The sequence below is a fragment of the Canis lupus genome, chromosome 8 (genome assembly GCF_011100685.1).
Source record: "Canis lupus familiaris isolate Mischka breed German Shepherd chromosome 8, alternate assembly UU_Cfam_GSD_1.0, whole genome shotgun sequence".
NCBI classification, from domain to species: Eukaryota; Metazoa; Chordata; class Mammalia; order Carnivora; family Canidae; genus Canis; species Canis lupus.
The window spans coordinates 50,129,539-50,136,841 of record NC_049229.1 but is presented as its reverse complement, the minus strand read 5'-3'; the positions used below and the strand labels follow the sequence as shown (position 1 = coordinate 50,136,841).

Below are 7,303 nucleotides of genomic sequence, written 5' to 3'. Positions count from 1 at the left end.
AGGGAGAGGGAGAAGCAAGTTCTCCACTGAGCAGGGAGCTCGATGTGGGGCTGGATCCCAGGACCCTGGGATCGTGATCTGAGCCAAAGGCAGATGCTTAACTGACTGAGCCACCCAGGTGTTCCCAAAATGAAATATTCTTATAAAAATATGGATAATATTGAAATATACGGATAAAAAATGAAAAGTTCTCCCTCTCTCCCATGTCCTCCCTAATTCTGCTTCCCAGTATTATCATTTTGGTGTACATCCTTTCAGACCATTTTCTATATATACATGTTTCCACATTGTGTCTATTTTGTTGTTGTTTTTTCTTTAAACTTGGGTTACACTTTCCATCTTGCTTTACAGCTTGTCTTTTACACAGCACCATGGGCATCCTCTGTGCCTGTTCATAAGTCAGAGCTACTTTATTCCTTTTGACAGCTGCATAGAATTTCACAGCCCATAACTATTACGGGAATGCTGCCTGCCGACAGCACACTTGTTCAAGTATTTCTGTAGGATATCGTCCTAAAAGTGGAACGGTTCGTTCTGAGAGTATGCACATTCCTTAACGGGTCGGTTTGTCTACAACTGTCCGCCCCAAAGCACCATCCTCCCCACAAGAGCACCCTCTTCCTCCTAACCTCATCAGCACTAGACCTTACTAACCGTTCACCTTACATTTCCCAAGATCCATGGGGCATGTGAGCAGAGCTTAAGCATGAGGCAGTGGGGTGGGGGCCCCAATGGCCTCCAGGTTCCTATTTTCCAGCTGAGATAAAGTGGGGGACTGGGGGTGATTTCTGGCTGCCACATGCAAAAGGAGAGAAGGAAGACATGGGTGAGGGTCGCCACGCTTTCAGTGGTGGCATAGGAAGGAGTTCAGGGATGAGAGGGCTGGGAGGGATTTCCACACATCGGTGCATGGCCCTGGGGCCCCTGCAGCCCCACCTAGGAGCCGGCAGGGCAGGGTTAGTGCCCCAGAGGGAGGTGTTTAACTGGCCCCGCCGCTCACCAGCCCCAGGCTTGCTGGAGAACCACAGGTTTCTGAGCAGGTGAGCGAACCCCTTTGGGCCCTTGACACTGCCACCTGGTTTTTTGTTTGTTTTGGTTTGTTTGTTTGTTTTTAATATTTATTTATTCGAGAGAGAGGCAGAGACATAGGCAGAGGGAGAAGAAGCAGGCTCCCTGTGGGTAGCCCAATGTGGGACTCCATCCCAAGGACCCCTGGGATCATGTCCTGAGCCGAAGGCAGAAGCTCAACCACTGAGCCACCCAGGTGTCCCACCACCTGTTAATTTAGGGTGATGGAGCTGCTCTTCCAAAGCTGCTAGGGTAAGGATGAAACGACTTGAAGTTTCTAACATTAAGAACAGCGCCTGCAAGAAATGTCAGCGTGGAGTGACCTTTCAGCTGGTAAATCATTCCCGGCTGCCTGCACACACGCTCCAGCTCCTGTCCCTGCGGAAACCTCTGTGGCCACTTTGGTGCATATCCTTCCAGACTTTTTGGAACATGTAGACACACAACTTGTGTGTGCATGTGGGTGCGTGTGACAGTTATAAATATTCCCGTGTGCCTACTCTATCATTTAGGAGGTGGCGTGGTTTTTTTTTTCCCCCCTTTAAAAAAGAATTTTTTTTAAGCGACTTTATTTTTTGAACAGGCATTACATGCACATGGTATGAAATTTAAAAAGGAAAAAAGGGTGTACAGTGCAAAATAAGCATCCTTCTCAGTTTCCTAGCTAGACAGGTCCCCAGTGTTATCAACTTCTTGAGTATCCTTCAAGAGATATTTCAAGCACTTGTATAAACATGTAAGTTTATGCATTATTTTTCCTCACACAAATGGTGGCGTACTTTACATAATCTTCTGCACTTCTTTTTTTCATTTAATGATCTATCTTGGGTGTATCTTTTCATATCACCACAGATAGAGTTATTTTTTGAGAAAATTTTGGCTGCATAGCATTGCATGGTTAGAAGTACCATTACTTCTGTAATCCTTTTTTTAAAAAGGGGAATTTAGATTTTCTAATATGTTGCTTATAAATGAAGCTATAACAAATACCCTCAGCCTTCTAAAGAGTCTTCTTTTTGAAGTGAAAGGAAACCTAGCTAAAATTGACTAAACCCCCCAAGCAAATGGAGTCTGAAGATTCAGGTACTGGACAAGTCTGGACTTGAGGCAGCCACTCGGTGTCCTCACAGACCTGGTTCTCTGTTCTCTGTCTTTGGAGGTGTGGCCTTTCTCTTTAGGCTCCACTGTGTTTGCTCCTCTCCCCCCTTTACCAGCTCTAGGATCTTCCCACCTGGCACAAAAAGGCTGCCATGGTTTGAGGCCTCCTCCCTCACAGCACCACTCTGTCTAAGGCAAGGGCGAACGTGTTCTCTGTAGCCTCTACAGGGGAGGAAGGAAATGACTGGTTCCAGGAAACCCAGCAAACCAGTATCTTCTTCACTGTCCTGTCACTTGCCTTTTTCATTTTAATATTATATCAGGGACATTGTTCCAAGTCAGTGTACATAACACATCTATTTCACTCTTTTTGTAATAACTTCACGTACTCAAGAGTACACAGCCAGCATGGCTTCTTTTCTCATTCTGTTCTTGATGGATATTGTGGTGTTTCCATTAAAAACAGAACAACCTGGGGACTCCTGGCTGGCTCAATCAGTGGAGCATGCGATTCTTGATCTCAGGGTTATAAGTTCGAGCCTCACGTTGGATGTAGAGATTACTCAAAAATAAAATCTTTAAAAAAGAAAAATAGCTATTTCTCCCTGGCTGCTTGAAGCCTGGCTGCCATCATGAACGACACAGTAACTCTCCAGATCAGGAAGTCCATGACCAACCGTCTACTGCAGCAGAAACAAACGCTCATTGATGTTCTTCACTCTGGAAAGGCAATAGTACCTAAGACAGGAATTAGGGAAAAACTAGCCAAAATGTACAAGACCACACCAGATGTCATTTTTGTATTTGGATACAGAACCCATTTTGGTGGTGCAAGACAACTGGCTTTGGCACGATTTATGATTCCTTGGATTATGCAAAGAAAAATGAACCCAAACATAGACTTGCAAGACATGGCCTGCATGAGAAGAAAAAGACCTCAAGGAATCAGCGAAAGGAATGCAAGAACAGAATAAAGAAAGTCAAGGGTAGGGTTGCAAAAGTCACTGTTGGCACTGGCGACAAGGGAGCTGGACATTGGACAACAGAAGGATAAAGATTGTACAGTGACTTTGTGGTGATTGGGCAGATATTTCATGAGAAGATTAATAAACTAAGAACAACAAACAAACAAAATAAAAATAAAACAACCTATAAACAATGTGCTACCTGGGCTAGCTAGGATAAACAGTTCGGTTGCTTTAATAAGGACCCACGGGGCAGCTGGGTGGCTCAGCAGTTGAGTGTCTGCCTTCAGCTCAGGGTGTGATCCTAGAGTCCCAGGATCGAGTCCCACATTGGGCTCCCTGCATGGAGCCTGATTCTCCCTTTGCCCATGTCTCTGCCTCTCTATGTGTGTCTTTCCTGAATAAATAAATAAAATCTTAAAAAAAAAAAAAAAAAAAAGGACCACAGTAACAGGTGCTTAAACAAGATAGAAGAGATCTCTCAAGTTGTCCGTAGGGGTGTAAGCAGTACTGGGTTGCCAGGGTGCCTCTGCTCTGTCAGGGGTGCAGATCCCTTCCGTCTTCTGTCTTTGTCTACGTGGTCAAAGAGACTCAGCACCATCTCATCTAGGTCCAGATCCCACCATTGGAAGGTGGTGGCGGGGAACAGGACAGAAGGCCCCTTACCTCTAAGTGTATATACCCCAGAAGTTGCACATCACCTTTGCTCACACCCACCAGCCAGAACTTGGCCACGTGGCCACACCTGGCTTGAGAGAGTCTGGGAAATATAATCTCTACAGTGGTAGGTGTGCGCCCCCATGAGAAGTAGGGGTTCTACTGCTACAAGAAGAGGCAGAGAAACATCTAGTATGGGATAATTAGTTGTCTCTGGTACAGCATCCTCAAACATTGATCTGCAAAGAGCCCTATATTTTTGTAGGATGGAATTCTCTTGGATACCCTCCAAAATGCTTCTAGCAGTATATGCTCCCACTGGCAGCCCTCGGACTCTTGCTTTTTGCTTTCCCATGCACTTTGCCACCGCTGCAGCCAGCACAGTCTGGCTGTGAGCTTACGTGGGCCCTGCTGGCCGCGCCCACCGCAGGGGCCTGGGGCTGTGCCTGTTCCTCTGCAGGTCACTAACTAACCCTGTGGCCTTGGCTGTCCTCAGGTTCTTATTCTGCAAAATTAGGATTTTTTAAAAATTAAGGTGTTAAAGGCCACCTGGGTGGCTCAGTGGTTGAACATCTGCCTTTGGCTCCGGTCATGATCCTGGGGTCCTGGGATCGAGTCCTGCTTTGGCCTCCCTGCAGGGAGCCTGCTCCTCCCTCTGCCTATGTCTCTGCCTCTCTGTCTCTGTGTCTCTCATGAATAAAAAAAAAATTAAGATGTTAAGAATCTCACTTCTCTTCCAGTTTGAGAGTTAGTTCCATGATTAAGGGCAGTGTGGCTATGGGAGAGGCAGCTTGCTTTGGCAGAAACGGCATCTAGAAAGAGGAAGGTAATGTTCTCACCCTGCATGTCAGCAGAACACACGCAGGTGGTCAGGATTCAGATCTTGACATGTCTCTAGAAGCCAACAAACTGGATCGTGGTCAGAGGAGAGCCACTGAGGGAGAAATGGGCCCGTGAAGAGAGGGGAAAGAATGGAAAGAAATGGGAGCTTTAATCTGGGGAGAGGAGACTGGGGGAGAGGAGGAGGCAGGGCACACCTGGACTGGCTCTTGAAGGGGAGTGGGGGCACTGGTCATATTGTGTGTTGCCTCCAGGAGGAGCAGCATAACAGTAAGTAGAATTGATTTATAGGGCAGCAGGTTTGGGCACAAAAGAAGAAATAATCTCTTTCTCTCTCTCCTGTAAATTTTGTTTTTAAAAATCATTTTATTTTATTTTTTTCATCATATGCATACTCTTTAATCCCCAGCCCTTATGTCACCCATCTCCTCCCCACCTCCCCCTAGTAACTATCAGTTTGTTCTTAGCGTTAGAGTCTGTTTCTGGTTTGTCTTTCTCTCTTTTTTTTTTTCTTTACTGTTTCTTAAACCTCACATACGAGTAAAATCATATGGTATTTGTCTTTCTCTGACTTATTGTGCTTAGCATAAAACTCTCTAGCTCCATCCATGTTGTGGCAAATGTCAAGATTTTATTCTTTTTTATGGTTGAGTAATATTCCATTGTGTGTGTATGTGTATACCACTTTTTTTTTAAAAGATTTTATTTATTCATTCATGAGAGACACACAGAGAGAGGCAGAGACACAGGCAGAGGGAGAAGCGGGCTCCCTGCAGGGAGCCCAAAGCTGGACTCGATCCCAGGCCTCCAGGATCACACCCTGGGCCGAAGGCAGGCGCTAAACTGCTGAGCCACCCAGGGATCCCGAGGTGATGGCTTATTACAGTTTTGATTTGCGTTCCCTGAGGATGAGTGATGTTGAACATCTCTTCATATGTCTGTTGGCCAAAAGAAATGATCTTTTAAAAAATGTAAAGACATGTAAATAATACTAGGCTGAAAAGGGAAGAGGCTATTTGGGGCCTCGAGGACTGTTTTGAGCTGGCCTGGCCTCAGGTGGCTCTTCTCTTTGCTTCTTACCCCCCCAGCCTCAAAGCCAGACTGTTCTTTGTCACTGTCCCTCGGCTACCACCAAGACTACTCCTGCCGTGGCTCACAAATGTCCTCCTTTTGCTCTGTCTCTTGGAAGCTCTTCTGGTCTCGCCACACCTGGCAGCCACCCCATTGACCACACGCTCCTTGAAGCATTGGGTTCCCTTTCTTGTAGCTTCTTTTCTGCTCCTTCTCTGCCAGGGGCTTCCTACTGCAGGACGCCCTGTCTTCCTACTGTACAGCTCACCTCACCTTCTATTAGCTCTGGGTGTAGGAGGCCACTCATCTAGAACTCCACCCAGCCCCTGGTCAGGGGCCCAGAGTACTGTGAGCAGTGGCCTAGCACCCCACAGACACCTGGCATTCAACCTGTCTCAGAAGGACCTCGTCTTCTCTGTCCTGCACCTCGCATACCTCCAAAGTCTTCCTCCTGCAGGGAACAGAGAGCCACCGCTCATGCAGAGATACCACTGACTGACCTCTCTGGGCCTGGTCTTGCCCTTCAACTCTGTTCTGTGAGGTTTTTTTGTTTTTGCTTTTTTTTTTTTTTTTTTTTTAAGATTTTATTTGGGCAGCCCTGGTGGCTCAGCGGTTTAGCACCGCCTTCAGCCCAGCGTGTGATCCTGGAGACCCGGATCGAGTCCCACGTCAGGCTCCCTGCATGGAGCCTGCTTCTCCCTCTGCCTGTGTCTCTGCCTCTCTCTCTCTCTGTGTGTCTCTCATGAATAAATAAATAAAATCTTTTTAAAATATTATTTATTTACTTGAGAGAGAGAGAGCAAGAAAGCACAAGCAGGGGGAGCAACATGCAGAGGGAGAGGGAGAAGCAGGCTTCCTACTGAGCAAAGCCTGATGTGGGGCTTGATCCCTGGATCCTGGGATCACCATCTGCCTGAAAGCAGATGTTCTATCGACTGAGCCACCAGCTGCCTCTCATTCTGTGCATTATGTTGCTCTGGCTTCAGACCCTTCCATGGCACCCCATCACCGCAGGACAGAGTCCAAAGGGCTTAGCAGGTTGTTAAGGTCTTTTTAGAGTTGGTTCCTTCTACCTTCGAGACCCCAGCTCCTTGGGCCAATCCCCCCTCCCCCCACCGCGGTGGGCTCCAGCCAGCCTCCCCCAACAGGGCACCACTCACAGGCCTGAGAAGGCTCTTCCCTTCCTTCTGGTGAACAGCCAACCCCAGGTCAGCCTTCAGGCCTCAGTAGAGGCTTCTGTTCTCGCCCAGGGAGCCCTCCCCAGCTGCCAGGCTGTCCCTCGCTATGCGCCTCTCTAGCACATGCATCTGGCCGCAGAGGGTTGGTCTACTGTTTTTAATTGCTTGATTGCACTTCGGTATCACTCAGGCTTCTAGAACCATGTGTGCAGGGCCCTCGCGCGTGTTGTTATCGCTGCAACTTGAAGCCTGGAAGAGAATACATTGCATAAATATCTGTTGACTACCGCTGAGTCAAGACCTGACTAATGGGGTGCCGCCCAGGGCTTCGGCAATGGCCCTCACCTTGAGGACAGGCCAGGGCGCTGAGCTCCAGGGTAAGGAGCTGACAGAGAAGTGAGAGTGGCTGAAAAGTGAAAGTGAAGC

The 7,303-nt window shown here is 47.6% G+C and overlaps 1 long non-coding RNA gene and 1 pseudogene across 1 annotated transcript; one reads left to right on the top strand and one right to left on the bottom strand.

Moving 5' to 3' along the window:
* Positions 1-2,798: 2,798 nt before the first annotated feature.
* On the top strand, positions 2,799-3,220 carry LOC102157094 (annotated as a pseudogene).
* A 2,192-nt stretch (positions 3,221-5,412) lies between these two features.
* On the bottom strand, positions 5,413-7,303 carry LOC119873007. The gene is made up of 3 exons (XR_005362905.1): positions 7,223-7,303; positions 6,860-7,126; positions 5,413-5,566 (listed from the first exon to the last, which is right to left on the bottom strand). It is a non-coding gene; the product is annotated as an uncharacterized LOC119873007 (long non-coding RNA).